Source organism: Rana temporaria, chromosome 10, assembly GCF_905171775.1.
Source record: "Rana temporaria chromosome 10, aRanTem1.1, whole genome shotgun sequence".
Taxonomy (NCBI): Eukaryota; Metazoa; Chordata; class Amphibia; order Anura; family Ranidae; genus Rana; species Rana temporaria.
Genome location: NC_053498.1, coordinates 36,507,281 through 36,525,235, shown reverse-complemented (window position 1 = coordinate 36,525,235; position 17,955 = coordinate 36,507,281). Strand labels below are relative to the sequence as shown.

The window sequence follows — 17,955 nt, the reverse complement described above, 5'->3', positions numbered from 1 at the left end:
AGGTCACAGAAGGGCAAGGGGAGGTACTCTTTGGTCTTTGGTGTGGGTCTTTCTGGTATGCTTGCCAACGAGCTGCATGGCAGCTCGACATATGTCTGGACAAGCATGTGGTGCCCAAGCGGGTGATGTTTTGGCCACGCGAGATACGCTTGAGACATATGTTGCAAACAGCAAAGGTACGATCTGATGGACATGTTTAAAAAAAGGCCCACACCAAAGAACTTTTGCTGTACCGTTGAGACACAGCAGTGCCACGTAATGCAGTTGGTGTGCTGCCCTTAAGCTGACCCCTGGAGGGCATCCTGCCTCTTTGGAGATGTGCCTGTGCCTCGTCCTCCTCCTCCTCCTCTTCCTCCTCCTCTCTCCTATCAGGCACCCAGGTAGAGTCAGTGACCTCATCATCCCCTCCCTCCTCATCATCACTGTCGACAACCTGGCAGTATGCTCCAGCTGGGGGAATATCACTCCCAGATTGTTGTCGCTCTCGGCCACCCCCTCTCCCTGGGCTCACATCAATGCCTTACTCTATCTGTGTTCCGTCATCGGAGTCTTCAAAACGCTGCGCATCTTCATGCAGCATGTACCCAACACTGTGTTGGAACAGTTCGGGGGACTCCTCAGGAGGACACGGTGGGACTAGGGAAGGATTGTGTGATGCCATTGTGCAGAGGGAAGAGGACGCCTTGGCAGCTGCTTTGCCAGACAAACTATGATCAGTCTGTGTGAGAGAGGATGAGGAGGATGAGGACGGCTTGGTCATCCACTCCACTAATTTCTCTGCATGTTGAGGCTCAACACGGCCAGCTCCCGAAAAGAAGGACGAGCGGCCACGGCCATGTGCTGAAGAGGATGCACCACATCCACCACCAGCGTTACCTCTAGATGCAGAGCCTGGTTGCCCTCGTGACTCTCTGCCTCTCTTTGTCCTTCCAGACATATTTATGCGTTCAGGTGTTATGTAAGAAAACAGACGCAGTCACACCAACTGCGTTCAGGTGTTAGTAAACTGCACACAAGCAGTAAGAGCGACTGCGTTCAGGTGCTATATAACAAAATAGTCGCAGTCACACCGACTGCGTTCAGGTGTTAGTAAACTGCACACACGCAGTAAGAGCGACTGCGTTCAGGTGCTATGTAACAAAATAGTCGCAGTGACACCGACTACGTTCAGGTGTTAGTAAACTGCACACACGCAGTAAGAGCGACTGCGTTCAGGTGCTATGTAACAAAATAGTCGCAGTCACACCAACTGTGTTCAGGTGTTAGTAAACTGCACACACGCAGTAAGAGCGACTGCGTTCAGGTGCTATATAACAAAATAGTCGCAGTCACACCGACTGCGTTCAGGTGTTAGTAAACTGCACACATGCAGTAAGAGCGACTGCGTTCAGGTGCTATGTAACAAAATAGTCGCAGTGACACCGACTGCGTTCAGGTGTTAGTAAACTGCACACACGCAGTAAGAGCGACTGCGTTCAGGTGCTATGTAACAAAATAGTCGCAGTGACACCGACTGCGTTCAGGTGTTAGTAAGCTGCACACATGCAGTAAGAGCGACTGCGTTCAGGTGCTATGTAACAAAATAGTCGCAGTCACACCGACTGCGTTCAGGTGTTAGTAAACTGCACACATGCAGGAAGAGCAACTGCGTTCAGGTGCTATGTAACAAAATAGTCGCAGTCACACCAACTGCGTTCAGGTGTTAGTAAACTGCACACACGCAGTAAGAGCGACTGCGTTCAGGTGCTATGTAACAAAATGGTCGCAGTGACACCGACTGCGTTCAGGTGTTAGTAAACTGCAACACACGCAGTAAGAGCGACTGCGTTCTGGTGCTATGTAACAAAATAGTCGCAGTGACACCGACTGCGTTCAGGTGTTAGTGAACTGCACACACGCAGTAAGAGCAACTGCGTTCAGGTGCTATGTAACAAAATAATCGCATTCACACCAACTGCGTTCAGGTGTTAGTAAACTGCACACATGCAGTAAGAGCGACTGCGTTCAGGTGCTATGTAACAAAATAGTCGCAGTCACACCGACTACGTTCAGGTGTTAGTAAACTGCACACACGCAGTAAGAGCGACTGCGTTCAGGTGCTATATAACAAAATAGTCGCAGTCACAGCGACTGCGTTCAGGTGTTAGTAAACTGCACACACGCAGTAAGAGCGACTGCGTTCAGGTGCTATGTAACAAAATAGTCGCAGTCACACAGATGGCGTTCAGGTGTTAGTAAACTGCACACACGCAGTAAGAGCGACTGCGTTCAGGTGCTATGTAACACCACACACACAGTGACACTAACTGCGTTTAGTTGCTATTAAACAGCACACACGCAGTAAGAGCGACTGCGTTTCTGTGCAATTCAATAGCCCACTTGCATTAACAGCGACTGCGTTTCTGTGCAAATAAATTGCACACGTGCAGTAACAGGTAATGCGTGCATGTGCAATTAACTAGCACACCTTGAATAACACGGAGTACTACGTTTAAGCTAATCCCTAATGCAGGCAATACAACACGTTAGAGCGCTGCATGAAGAACAATCTCCTGCCTGACAGATACTAACAGCAGATCTAGCTGAGCTATACAGTTTATAAATATATTGACAACTCCTAGGGATGTGAATATATTCTCTACAAACTGTAGATTAAACTATACTGACTAGCCTTCCTGCTCTATCTATCTATCTATCTATCTATCTATCTATCTATCTATCTATCTGGTAGAAAAGACACTGGGCCAGATTCATGAAGCACTTACACCGTTTTTTTGGTAGATGCGCGGCGTAAGTGCAGATTTGCGCCGGCGGATCGCTGCGCTGTACCCAGAGAACCAGATTACGTCTCCAAATAGACTTCATCGCCTCGGTGTAACCTTTCCACGCCGGCGCGGCGTTGGCGCAGATTTACGCTGGTCAGATCTGGCGCGGCCATGGTTTTTGTGTTTTAAATATGCAAATGAGGTTTTTGGGCCGATTCATCAACTTAAGCTTGACCGGCGCAGGCTACTCCCGGTGCGCGGAGCTGAAATTTCCGGCGCCAAGTTACACCTCATAAAAGCAGGGGTAACTTTGCACCAAACTTGCAGAGAGCAGCTAAAGTAGCAGCGTTACAAACGAACTGAGCAACAACACTTGCTGGACAACACATCTGTGTGCCAACATGCCAGGGGCAGCCACTCTGTGGCCCATAGAGGCGGTCCCCATGTTGGGAGAGGCCCTCAATAATTACAGCCCTCTCCTCTGGGCTGAAATTGGTCATCCGCCCACCTGAGGATTCCTCATCAGCCATAACTGCCCCACCACAATGCAAACGACCTAGCTTGGAAAAAAAAGCTTCAGTACATTTGCACCTGCAGGGCGGAAGTCTGGGCTGATTTATGGGCGTTGGTAGTGGGCCAGCGTAGCTCAGGGGTCACGCCAGCGAGCAGTTCTGAGCATGTGCAGATTGGGGCATTTACCCCTGGATGTCACTGAGCATGTGCGGTCTAAGATGCGCCCCGGCGTGACCCCTGCACCACGGTCGGCACTTCATTAGCATAGGGTGACTCCCATTTGGCCTTACCCCGCCTTACGCCGTCTAAAATCCGCCCCGCTGGGGCATCATAGACAAAAAAAGTTTCTTGAATCACCTAACTGCCGCTCCGCGCTGGACCGGTGTAGTCTAAAAATGATGCACCACGCCGGTGCAAATCTGCACCATTGTACATGAATCTGGCCCACTGTGTCTCTATCTATCTCTCTCTCTCTAACTGTCTGACTGACTTCTCTAACAAAAGCCGGAACACACTACACGGGGCCGCCGTGCAGGCTGCCTTTTATAGTGTGGGGCGTGTACTAATCCCCCTGAGCCATAATTGGCCAAAGCCACCCTGGCTTTGGCCAATTATGGCTCTTCGTTTTTTGCGCGCTGCGATTGGCCAAGCATGCGGGACATACAGCATGCTTGGCCAATCATCAGCGCTCAACGCCGCAGTGAATTATGGGACGTTTTGCGTCATTCGAATTTGGCGCGAACGACCCGTTTTGTTCGAGTTTCGACGAACGACCGATGTTCGAGTCGAACATACGTTCGTATCGAACGCGAAGCTCATCCCTAGTCAGCATGTGAAAAAGCGCATGTTTCCCGTACATAGAACTGTCCCTGCACAAAGTGTCATTTCTGAAAGAAAAAAAGGCATTTAAAACCGGCTTTGCGGCTCTAATGAATTGTCGGCTCTGGTAATTACAGAGATGATTCATTCATAAAGAAAAAAAAATGTGTGGGGGTCCCCCAAATTAAATTACCAGGCCCTTCAGGTCTGGAATGAATATTAAGGGGAACCCTGCCGTAAAAAAAAAAAAAAAAATGACGTAGGGTTCCCCGCAAATATCCATACCAGGCCCTTCAGGTCTGGTGTGGATTTTAAGGGGAACTCCACCCCAAATTGTGCGGTCCCCCCTCTCCTGAACTGCACCATGTTGATGGGGACAAGGGCCTCATCCCCACAACCCTTGCCCGGTGGTTGTGGGGGTCTGCGGGCGGGGGGCTTATCAGAATCTGGAAGACCCCTTTAACAAAGGGGACCCCAAGATCCTGCCCCCCCCCCTTTGTGAATTGGTAATGGGGTACACTGTACCTCTACCATTTCACGAAGGAAGTGTAAATAGTTAAAAAAAAAAACACAGACACCATAGAAAAAAATCCTTTATTAATAATAAAAAAAAAAATCCAGCGATGTGAATCCACTGTCTCCTATCCAGCGATGGATGCTCTCTCCAGCGACGGATGATCAGCGGTCCGGTCCAGCGATGCAAAAGATCCATCCGTCCAGAGCGCAGCAGGGGAGCTCCACTCTCCGCTGGACACAGCCCAGCGGAATGACGCGCTGGAGCTGTGACATTACTTATATAGGGGAAGCGGCCACCCGTCACGTGACCCCGCCCCCTCTGAGGCACCCTTGTACGTCACTGGGAAAGACCGGCTTTCCCAGTGACGTACGAGTGGAGCTCCCCTGCTGCGCTCTGGACGGATGGATCTTCTGCATCGCTGGACCAGACCGCTGATCATCCGTCGCTGGAGAGATCATCCATCGCTGGATAGGAGACAGTGGATTCACATCGCTGCATTTTTTTTTTTTTATTAATAAAGGATTTTTTTCTACGGTGTTTGTGTTTTTTTTTTAACTATTTACACTTCCTTCGTGAAATGGATGGTAGAGGTACAGTGTACCCCAATACCAATTCACGTAGGGGGGGCAGGATCTGGAGGTCCCCTTTGTTAAAGGGGTCTTCCAGATTCTGATAAGCCCCCCGCCCGCAGACCCCCACAACCACCGGGCAAGGGTTGTGGGGATGAGGCCCTTGTCCCCATCAACATGGGGACATCCTTCCCATGTTGAGGGCATGTGGCCTGGTGCGGTTCAGGAGAGCGGGGCGGCACTCTGTCCCCCCCTCTTTTCTGCGGCCGGCCAGGTTAACGTGCTCGGATAAGGGTCTGGTGTGGATATTTAGGGGGACTCCACGCCATTTTTTTTTATTTGAGGTGGAGTTCCCCTTAAAATCCACACCAGACCTGAAGGGCCTGGTATGGATATTTGGGGGGAACCCTACGTCATTTTTTTTTTACGGCGGGGTTCCCCTTAATATCCATTCCAGACCTGAAGGGCCTGGTAATTTAATTTGGGGGACCCCCACACATTTTTTTTTCTTTATGAATCATCTCTGTAATTGCCAGAGCCGACAATTCATTAGAGCCGCAAAGCCGGTTTTAAATGCCTTTTTTCTTTCAGAAATGACACTTTGTGCAGAGACAGTTCTATGTACGGGAAACATGCGCTTTTTCACATGCTGACTTTACACCCCCCCTAGGTACGAAATTTAAAGTTATATTACACTTTTATTGTTTCACTTTTAGCATTATTAAATTCACTGCTCCTGAAAAAACGGCCGTTTTTAAAACTTTTTTTTGCATTGATACATGTTTCCTGGGACAGGACCCAGGTCCCCAAACACTTTTTAGGACAATTACTTACATATTAGCCATTAAAATTAACACTTTAGATTTCAAATGTTCGAGTCCCATAGACTTTAACGGGGTTCTAAAGTTCACACAAACATTTGGTGTGTTCGCAAGTTCTGATGCAAACGGAACAGGGGGGTGTTCGGCTCATCCTTACTCACCGGTCATACATAGCAATAATAGTCGCAATCTATCTGTCGGGTCATTTTGTCTTACCTGACCTTCATCATCACTAACATGTAATTGCGTTGATCGTTTGAAACGATCTGCAAACATTTCAAATAGATCCCAATTGGAAAATACAGTAGCCTCAACGTCATAAATAGGAAAATCTTTTAAAATTTTCATAAGTTGGTCATGTATTTGCAACTTTAGTTTTTGCAGTTCTACATAATAAGAGCTAGATTCACGTAGGACTTACGCCGACGTATCTCGAAATACGCTGCGTAAGTCAAAATGTGCGCCGTCGTATCTACGCGCCGTGCCCACAAAACTAGTTATGCCTGAAACTAGGCTTCTTCGGACCGACGTAAGTTTTATACGCCGGTGTATCGTGGGCGCATAATTACGCTGGACGCATCTGGCACTCCCATTTGATTTCCTATTTAAATATGCAAATGAGGGAAATACGGCGATTCACAAACGGACAATGCGCCCGACGCAGGCTACGCACGTTGCGCGTAAGTTGTACGTCCGGCCTAAATTTATCCCTCATAATGCAGCAACAAACATGCACAGGTCAGCTGGAGAGCAGCTGCAGCAGCACCGTTACGAACAAGCTGAGCAACCACACTTGCAGGACAACACATCTGTATGCCAACATGCCAGGGGCAGCCATGGTCATAGCACTACTACTGTGTCCACCGGCACGTAGGAGGGCACGGGAGAGGATATACCGAACGCGCATGAACGTCTTTGGCATGGGTGATTCGGAGGTGTTTTGCATCTTCAGATTCAGCTCTGCTGCCATCCTGGAATTAGCCACAACCCTGCATGATGACATCACCAGCAAGACACAACACTCACATGCAGTGGAGCCACTGGTTAAGGTACTGGCAACACTGCATTTCCTCGCCAGTGGATCTTTTCAGCGTACAAGTGGAGTCGTAGCTGGGATGTCACAATCCAGCATGAGCAGATGCGTGCACCAGGTTGTCCCTGCAATCCTCAGACCCATGTCCCACCACTTCATCAAACCCACCCATGAGCCTCTGTGGCAGAAGGCAATGCAGGATTTCTACCAAATTTCAGGATTTCCACGCACCGTGGGGGCCATTGATTGCACACATGTGGCACTATGGCCCCCCCGTGCCACCGAGCACATATACCGCAATCGTAAGCAGTAGCATTCCATCAACGTACAGGTGATAGCCGATGCCCAATGCCTCATATGGCACGTCCGTGCCAAACACTCCAGGGCCAGCCACGACAGCTACACATACCGTCAATGCAACATCTCCACAGAATTGGAACAGAAGGTGTATGGGAACAGCTGGCTGGTTGGTGAGTGACATGGGTGTCAGGCATGACTGTCCCACCCCATGATGCAGACATCACGAGGGGCACATTCACAACTAACATCCTCCTGTCTTTTCCCTTCCAGGTGACTCTGCATATGCACTTGGGCCCCATCTCATGACTCCATACCGCAATCCCCAAACCAGAGGAGAGAGAAATTACAATGCTGCACACATACGTACCCGTGCAGTGGTGGAACGCACATTTGCCCTCCTGAAGTCCCGTTTCCGATGCCTGGATACGTCTGGGGGGCCCTGTTGTATTCCCCAAACTTTGTGTGCCAGATCATCAGTGCATGTTGCGTGCTGCACAACTACGCCATGAGAAAGGGCCTGGAGATTGACATACATGATGACCTGACCCCCCAGCCACACAGTCCCCCCTGAACGAGGCTACCCCGTCTGCTGAGGGAACAGCAGTCAGGAGTTGCCTTGTGGAACGCATCATTGCACGTTAAACACACACATTCATCATGGCAGAAGGATAATGCACGCATGCACACCACTGTGGTCCCTAGCTCACACACACACACACACCACATCCACCTCACATTGGTTTAGCCCAAGTCCACCATGCAGGACTTGGGAGCAGCAACGCCACGCCAAGGCACCAAGAATGTTGCTGACCATTCATACCACATTCACACGGTCGTCGGGATAACCTCTCCCCGACGACCCAGGGTGACACCCCTTGCTGGCTGGAATGTCACCCCCACATTCACACACCAGTCACACTGTAGCCTGCACTCCTCGTCGTGTGCAGAAACTACAAAAAAAAACAAAAGGGTTCATGCCATTGGCAGCCATGGCATGCCCTTATATGAGGACGGCACATCCTTCTGTGCACGTGACAAACAAAAAAAAACCTCATATTCTGAGCAAATAAAAGGAAAAGCTCTTACTTTGAGCATAATCAACAAAAAAGAGCACTCATCTGCTCTGTCGTGGGCGAAGCCTGGTGCCACGTTTGCCACGGCCCCGGCTCCTCAGTTGTCCAGAGGAAGCCTCGGCTGGGGGGGGTGGGGCATCAGGAGGAGCATCATCCCCTGCTCTGTCACTCCTGGCAGGTGGTGGCTGCCTGCCCTCCATTGCAACGGCGAGGCGGGTGAGCACCGCGTTGGTTTGAGCCAGCATCCTCAGCTGGCAGGTGGTGTTGTGGTGCTGGTGCCGCCTGGTATGCCTCCCTTCCGCCTCCACAGCAGAAATGTTGGCCTCTAATGCCACTGCCAACCTCCTCACCTCCGCCGTGAGGACTGCTGTTGTGGCCTGCTGCTCCCCCATGCAGGTCACCATCGTAACGCAGTTTCCGCTCACATCCTGCAGGCTGTCAGAGATGGAGCTGCTCTGATCAGCCTGCTGGGTGAGCCAATGTGCAGGCAGCCTGGGACTGGGCAGAGGAGGCCAGGCTATCTGCTACACGGCGCAGGTCACCCACTATAGCACTGATATGGCGGGTCTGCCGGGCCTGCTCCCTGTGCAGCCCTTCTTGGAGGGCTCCGGGTACACCCCTGGTCTTCCTTAGAGGCTTCTGGCCGTCCAGACAGGGTAGACCTGGAGGGGGAAGACCGGGAGGGGGTTCCCCTGGATGGGGTAGCCCGGGAGGGGGTAGACCTGATGGGCGGGGAGGTGGCTGAGGGTCCAGGGATGGTGGAAGCCTCCTCATAATAGACACAGTCCTCCTGGTGGAGATCCACTGGCTCCTCAACAACAACCTCTAGTGGAGAGGTATGGGCACTCCCCTCCACCAACATGACTTGGCTTCCCAGGGGGTCAGACTGAGCCACAGGATGTTCCGGGGATGGCATGGGTCGAACACAAAACATTCACATGTTGATGGACCCACACACTTGTCACATGTTCCCTTCCACCCCCTCACATGCTACACACCGAATGGAGGATAAAACACACTTACCTGTCCTCAAGTCCAGATCAGAGGAGTCAAAGCCCTCAACGCCCTCCACCTGCTCCTGCGAAAGACACCTGGCGACGATCTCCTCCTCATCGGTCAGCCGCAGAGATGAGGCTGGTCCTCCTCCCATGCCCCTGGCATGCTTCCTCATAAGGGCCAGCTTATCCCGGACCTGACGTCTCATGTCATTGATCTTCTTCTGTATGTCATCAGGCTTCCGGGTCTCATTGCCAATGGCATTCACATTGAGGGTGATCTTCGCCAGGATCTCCTTCTTTTGTGCCTTGCTGGTCTTAGCACTGTGGGCACCATGCAGGTATGCATCATATTTGGTTATTGCCGCCAACAAGATAGCCCTCTCCTCAGGATTGAAGTTTATCTTCCTCTTATCCTTGCCCACTTTACCAGGTGCCATCTCTCTACAAAAGTACCTTGCTTCAGGGGGGGAAACAAACAAACGGAATTTACTTTTGCGCAGGATGGGCGTATGGCTGGGCGTATTTATGCGCTCGGCGTAAGCCAGGAAGTTGCACCAGCGTAGTTGTGAGCATGCGCACACAGGTGCGGTCAGACTTCCGCGTCACTGTGCATGCTCCGTTCATGATACACCGCGCGTACATCACTGCTCCACGTCCGGACCATCATTTGCATGGGGTCACACCCACTTCCTCCTACGCCGGGTTACGCCATCGAAATCTAAGCCACGCCACTGCAGTGTGGGGAGCACTGGCTTCCAGAATTCCATGGTTGCCTCTCTGCGCAACGTCGACGTAGCGTATATTCGATACGCTACGCCCGCCTAACGATGCGCCGAGGTATGTGAATCTAGCTCTAAGTTTTTATGTTTCATTTCCATTTCATCAGTAGCATCAACATTCTCTATTTGAGAAGATTCCGGAAAATAAGATTGTAGCTTTGACTTGGTTTCAGTCTTTTTGTCATCTGTATTTATTACAGCAATCTGTCTACTGTCATTTTGTAACTCTGGCAAAATCATTTTTTTAGATTCTAATTGTTCCTCAAGATTCTCTTTGTTATTACAAAGAATCTCACAGTTAGGACAACTGAGAGAATCTTGGGACATATTTTCATGTTTTCCTGTGTTCTGTACATTATTAGTCTCTGTCTGATTTACTGTACACACATTTTTGGCAGGTAAAATATTAATAATCATCTTATTAAATATTCTTACCAATTTCAATACATTACTTATTTTCTTATGTAATTTATGCACAGTAAACCTGGATTTGTCTATCTGGACATTCTAATTTACGCATTCTTGGTACATACTGTACATAACCACAAGTGACTGTCATTTGGATAAAAAGACACATCTTTAAATTCTAGCTTACTATCTCTAGCTATTTCATCTATAAAATCCATAATTTTTACTCACCGTAATTAGAAGAATTTCTCGTCTTCAACCGTCTGTTACTGGACTGTTGTCCACATCTGACGCAACACAAACGCCTCTTGCTTGATAGGTTCTATACCGTCTTTTTTCTTGAGACTTAAATATTCGCAAAAACTGCGCCAATCTCTTCCTCCTCATCAAGGTTCGAGATTTCCGTAAAAATAGAGATATGACGGTATATTCGATCTGGCTCGCCACTGAAGAATAGTTGATATCTAATATTCTTGTATCTCAAGGGCGTTTCTGAATGAACAGCATTCATAATCAGGTTGACGTGAAAATAACGTGTGAGTTTATTATCACACAGGTGGCATCATAAACAGAAATGGAGTTTGATAGGCACACATGTGACACTCTATACTTAGAGTATACTTAGAGTAGTGCTGATGATGTAATGTCATAAAACATATATTACCAGTAGGGATGAGCCAAACACCCCCCTGTTCGGTTCACACCAGAACTAGCGAACACACCAAATGTTCATGTGAACTTTAGAACCCCGTTAAAGTCTATGGGACTCGAACATTTGAAATCTAAAGTGCTAATTTTAAAGGCTAATATGCAAGTTATTGTCCTAAAAAGTTTTTGGGGATCTGGGTCCTGTCCCAGGGGACATTTATCAATGCAAAAAAAGTTTTAAAAACGGCTGTTTTTTCGGGAGCAGTGAATTTAATAATGTAAAAGTGAAACAATAAAAGTGAAATAGTCCTTTAAATTTCGTACCTGGGGGGGGGGTGTAAAGTACTTAGCATGTTAAATAGCGCACGTTTCCCGATCTTAGAACTGTCTCTGCACAAAGTGTAATTTCTGAAAGGAAAAAAACTCTTTTAAAACCGGACTTGCGGCTATAATGAATTGTCGGCTCTGGCAATTCAGAGCGAATTCATTCAAAAAAAAAAATAGCGTGGGGGTCCCCCCAAATTCCATTACCAGGCCCTTCAGGTCTGAAATGGATATTAAGGGGAACCCCGCCGTCAATTTAAAAAAAATGACGTGGGGTTCCCCCCAAATATCTATTCCAGACCCTTCAGGTCTGGTGTGGATTTTAAGGGGAACTCCACCCCAAATTTAAAAAAAAATGGCGTGGAGTTCCCCCAAAAATTCACAACGGACCCTTTATCCGAGCACACTAACCTGGCCTTTTTCTTTTTTTTTATTAACCACTTCCAGACCTTAGGTGTTTTTCAGATTTGGTGTTTGTAAGACTAAAACAGTTTTTTCTGCTTAGAAATTACTTAAAACCCCCAAACATTATATATTTTTTTTTCTAACACCCTAGAGAATAAAATAGTGGTCATTGCAATACTTTTTGTCACACCGTATTTGCGCAGCGGTCTTACAAGCGCACTTTTTTGGGAAAAAATTCACTTTTTTTAATTAAAAAATAAGACAACAATAAATTTGGCCCAATTTTTTTAGATATTGTGAAAGATAATGTTACGCCGAGTAAAATGATACCCAACATGTCACGCTTAAAAATTGCGCCCGCTCGTGGCATGGCGTCAAACTTTTACCCTTAAAAATCTTGATAGGCGACGTTTAAAAAATGTTATAGGTTGCATTTTTTGAGCTAAAGAGTAGCTCTAGGGCTAGAATTATTGCTCTCGCTCTAACGATCGCGGCGATACCTCACTTGTGTGATTTGAACACCGTTTTCATATTCGGGCGCTACTCGCGTATGCGTTCGCTTCTGCGCGCGAGCTCGTCGGGACGGGGCGCTTTAAAATTTTTTTGGGGTTTTCTTATTTATTTTTATTTATTTTATTACTTTTTACACTAAAAATTAAATAAAAAATTTGATCACTTTTATTCCTATTATAAGGAATGTAAACATCCCTTATAATAGAAAAAAGCATGACAGGTCCTCTTAAATATGAGATATGGGGTCAAAAAGACCTCAGATCTCATAATTAGACTAAAATGCAAGAAAGAAAAAAAATGAAACTGTAATTTTTTCAAATGACAAAAAAAAAATTGTCTCTTTAAGAGGCTGGGCGGGACTGACGTTTTGACGTCACTTCCGCCCAGCAGAGCTATGGGGACGGGCGAAGGAGATTTTTCCTTCAGTCTCGTCCCCAGTCACCAGCCAAACGGTCCCGATCTCCTCCGCCGCTACCGACGGCTCCGGTAAGCCACCGATAACGGCAACCTCGCGCCGCGGAGACCGCCGTTATCGTGTACCGGACCGCGCACACTAAAGATCGATACCTCGGTTTTGGCAGCAGCTGCTGCCGTTACCGAGATATCAATCTTTAAAAATAGGACGTACATCGTCGTGCGCAGGTCTGGAAGTGGTTAATAAAGGACTTTTTTCTACAGTGTGTGTGTGTTTTTTCCAACTATTTACACTTCCTTCGTGAAATGGTAGGAGTACAATGTACCCCATTACCAATTCACATAGCGGGGGCAGGATCTGGGGGTTAAAGGGGTCTTCCAGATTCTGATAAGCCCCCCGCCCGCAGACCCCCACAACCACCGGGCAAGGGTTGTGGGGATGAGGCCCTTGTCCCCATCAACATGGGGACATCCTCCCCATGTTGAGGGCATGTGGCCTGTTAAGGTTCAGGAGAGGGGGGGCCGCACTCTGTCCCCCCCTCTTTTCTGCAGCCGGCCAGGTTAACGTGCTCGGATAAGGGGTCTGGTGTGAATTTTTGGGGGAACTCCACGCCATTTTTTTTTAAATTTGGGGTGGAGTTCCGCTTTAAATCCCCACCAGACCTGAAGGGTCTGGAATAATGGATATTTGGGGGGAACCCCACGTAATTTTTTTTAAAATTGACGGCAGTGTTCCCCTTAATATCCATTCCAGACCTGAAGGGCCTGGTAATGGAATTTGGGGGGACCCCCACGCAATTTTTTTTTATGAATGAATTCTCTCTGAATTGCCGGAGCCGACAATTCATTATTGCTGCAAGTCCGGTTTTAAAAGACTTTTTTTCCTTTCAGAAATGACACTTTGTTCTATGTACGGGAAACATGCGATAGTTCACATGCTAACTTTACACCCCCCCTAGGTATTGTTTCACTTTTAGCATTATTAAATTCATTGCTCCCGAAAAAATGGCCGTTTTTAAAACTTTTTTTTTGCATTGATACATGTCCCCTGGGACAGGACCCAGGTCCCCAAACACTTTTTAGGACAATAAATTGCATATTAGCCTTTAAAATTAGCACTTCTCCCATAGACTTTTATAGGGTGTTCCGCGGCTTTTAGAATTTGCCGCGAACACCCCTAATTGTTTGTTGTTCGCCGAACAGGCAATGTTCGAGTCGAACATGAGTTTGACTCAAACTCAAAGCTCATCCCTAATTACCAGCTATAACTTCATTACCATATTTTCCGGCGTATAAGACGACTCGGCATATAAGACGACCCCCCAATTTTCCAGCCAAAATGTTGGTTTTGGGATATACTCACCGTATAAGACTACCCCCTTTCCTACTAGTCGTGCCTCGCCTCACGGTGCCACAATTAAATGCCAGACTATGCCACTACATGCCAGACTGTGCCCCATTACATGCCAGACTGTGCCCCATTACATGACCAGACTGTGCCCCATTACATGACCAGACTGTGCCCCATTACATGACCAGACTGTGCCCCATTACATGACCAGACTGTGCCCCATTACATGACCAGACCTGCCTCATTACATGACCAGACCTGCCCCATTACATGACCAGACTGTGCCCCATTACATGCCAGACCTGCTGACCAGACTGTGCCCCATTACATGACCAGACCTGCCCCATTACACGACCAGACCGTGCCCCATTACATGACCATACCTGCCCCATTACATGACCAGACCGTGCCCCATTACATGACCAGACCGTGCCCTTACCTTATCCCATGCGAATCGCGGCCGTGTAACCTAACATCTTACCTTACCAGAATCGCGGCCGTACGATTTTTCAAAAGCCGCGCCTCCGACGTCTTCTGTTCCGTGACAGGCGGAACATTCAGCTTCCCAGGAGGCACTGTGTTCAGTGTTCGCCTATCACGGAGGCCCTCTTGTCCGAGGACGGGAGGGCCTCTGTGATAGGCGGACACTAAACACAGGACGAGAGGCCCTCCGTGATAGGCGGACACTGAACACAGTGCCTCCTGGGAAGCTGATTGTTTCCACCTATCACGGAACAGAAGACGTCGGAGGCGCGGCTTTTGAAAAATCGTACGGCCGCGATTCTGGTAAGGTAAGATGTTAGGTTACCGACGTATAAGACGACCCCCGACTTTTAAGAAGATTTTAAGGGGTTAGAAAGTCGTCTTATACGCCGGAAAATACGGTAAGTAATTATATACTAATACATACTAGTATAACTAAGACTTCACTAAAGCTAACTTAACAATAGATATAAACAAGTATATTATTTATCTCACTAGGTAAATACTGATCTATTCTTGTCACCCTACACCAAGATACCTTATACTGTATTATTCTCAAATTGGCTAACCAGAAATATCCAGCAAAGCTCAGCTTTAGATTGAAGAATCATGTCATATCAATTGAACAAGGTCATTCACTTATACTTAATTACTATGATTAATCATAAAACCAAATATGTTTTGCAAGCTTGCCATGAATTTCCGAATTATGAATTTGAAATAACATTCTAACACCGACCGGCTAACGCCGATAAACATTGGCAGAATAGCAAGGCTGCGCAATGCAACGTTCCTGTACGTTGCTTTGAATTTTAATTTGCCGCCGTGCGGGCGTGCTCTGTGAGCATGCCCACCGGTATCAGGCAGAACGGGGAGATGCCTATGTAAACAAGACATTTCCATGTTCTGCCTATAGCAACATGACAGAGATCTACTGTCATGTTCTAGGTAGCCCACCCACCCCCAAAAACAGAATCACTCCCTAAGACACCCTTCATCGCCCCCTGGTGTTTAACCCCTTCCCTTGCCAGTGTCATTTACACAGTAATCAGTGCATTTTTATAGCACTGATGGCTGTATAAATGACAATGGTCCCAAAATAGTGTCAAACGTGTCCGATGTATCCGCCATATTGTCGCAGTCATGATAAAAATCGCTTACTAAAAAAAAAAAAAAAATACAAATGCCATAAAACTATCCCCTATTTTGTAGACGCTATAACTTTTGCGCAAACCAATCAATATACGCTTATTGCGTTTTTTTTTTTTTTTTACTAAAAATATGTAGAAGAATACATATCGGCCTAAACTGAGAAAGAAATTTGTTTTCTTATATATTTTTTGGGGATATTTATTATAGCAAAAAGTTAAAAATATTGTTATTTTTTTTCAAAATTGTCGCTCTTTTTTTGTTTCTAGTGCAAAGAATAAAAACCGCAGAGGTGATCAAATACCACCAAAATAAATCTCTATTTGTGGGGAAAAAATAAGTCAATTTTGTTTGGGTGTAACATCGCACGATCGCGCAATTGTCAGTTAAAGCGACGCAGTGCCAAATCACAAAAAGTGCTCTGGTCAGGAAGGGGGTAAATTCTTCTGGGGCTGAAGAGGTTAAAAGGGCAGAACTAGAGGCGATTAAAGGGACAGGGATGACTGAAGTTGCTGGATTATACTTTATTTATATTTTTATACATTTATATTTATTTAGGAGTTTCACCAGTACAAGGAAAAGTAGTCATTAATCATGTCACGTACAGAAAGAATCATGAGTCGAGATTCCCAGCAATACAAGTCCAGTCATGATTTTCTCAGTGGTATTTTGAAATGGCAAAAGCAAAAAATAGAGAAATTAAGCTGCATACGTTAACACATGGTCAGGGCCGGCCTTTGGGGTGTGCGAGCTGTGCGGCCGCACAGGGCGCCATGGGCAACAGGGGCGCTGTGCGGACATCACAGCTCGCAGAATGTGAGTCGCAGTCAGTTACTCACATGATCATCACAGGAGTCCGACTCCTACGAGTCACAGCAGCAGCCGCTGCCAGGTACCCCTGCCCTGGGACTGGGTGAAGAGCAACGTATCAGCTGCGGCACCTGAAAAAAATGGCTGCTGCCGGCCCCGACAGGCACACTGCGCATGCGCCGCCGCTGCTCGGGAAAGCCTAAAAACGCTTGGCTATTCTCGGGCAGAGAGCGCATGCGCAGTGGCCTCTAAGCGCCGGGCGGTGCCAAAGCCGCACCGTCCACCGAAAGGTAAGTCACACTGAGCCCCTGGCCCTGCATGCATCTACTTTTTCAGATAAAAAGAAAAAGTATTTACTTTTTATAGCCAGCCTACACACAGAAGGGGAGGAGGATATAAGGGACCTCTTTGTGTATGTTTAGGTGACCAGGGGGCGAGGGGTGAAGATGGGGGGGGGGGGGGGGCGCCACAGGATTAGCTCGCACAGGGCGCCTGAACACCTAAGGCCGCCCCTGCACATGGTGTAAGTTGTACCGACTCACAATTTAAATGTGCAAAGATTAGGGCAATGCAATCACAGAGAAGAGCTAGGCACCTGCATATATAGAGAGGCCCGGAGCAAAGAATAACAAACAATAGGCGCAGGGCCGGCATGACAGGGTTAACAGAAAACCCTTACAAGCCAGGGGGGGAGTGGTTAGGGGAGAGGACAGTGTGAGGGGAGGAGAGGCTATAAATTCCTCCTCTCTCCTTTCCCGGGTAACACACAGCGTGGGGAGAAAAGTTAGAAAGGTGCAGGTAGGATTGCTGCTGGGGATTCGTGGGCTCTGCCAGACAGTTGGGGCTACAGCCTGCTTGCTCATTTCACTGCATAGGCCGGGCGGCGCGGGGGGGTTGTTCAGCCATGTGGGAGCCCCTCCTTACACATGGGACTGAGCCGATCGCATCGCCTGGTTCGGGGGGGGGGGGTCACTCGAGTGCGGCGCTTGCGGCCTAGCAGCGGCGCCTCCCCCCCCCCGGGCCATCCACCTGGAAATTAGCTGGGAGGGGAGCCCCGACGGCCCCCCCTCCATACGAACTACGGCTGCGGCGCTTGCGACCTAGTAGCGGTGCCCCCCCTCCCTCTCGGGCCTTCCACCAGGCATGCCAGCAGGGAGGGGAGCCTGCGATCATATCCTGTTGGGGGGGATATAACTCTAGCGCGGCGCTTGCGGCCTAGTGCGCCGCCCCCCCCCGGGCCTTCTACCAGGAAAGTTAGCAGGG

General features: G+C 48.2%; 1 protein-coding gene across 1 annotated transcript in view; it reads left to right on the top strand.

The window, feature by feature from the left end:
• The window catches only part of LOC120916524 (galactoside alpha-(1,2)-fucosyltransferase 2-like), a 145,467-nt gene that overhangs the window by 66,729 nt on the left and 60,783 nt on the right, over positions 1-17,955 (top strand). The gene's annotated exons all lie outside the window — the stretch shown is intronic.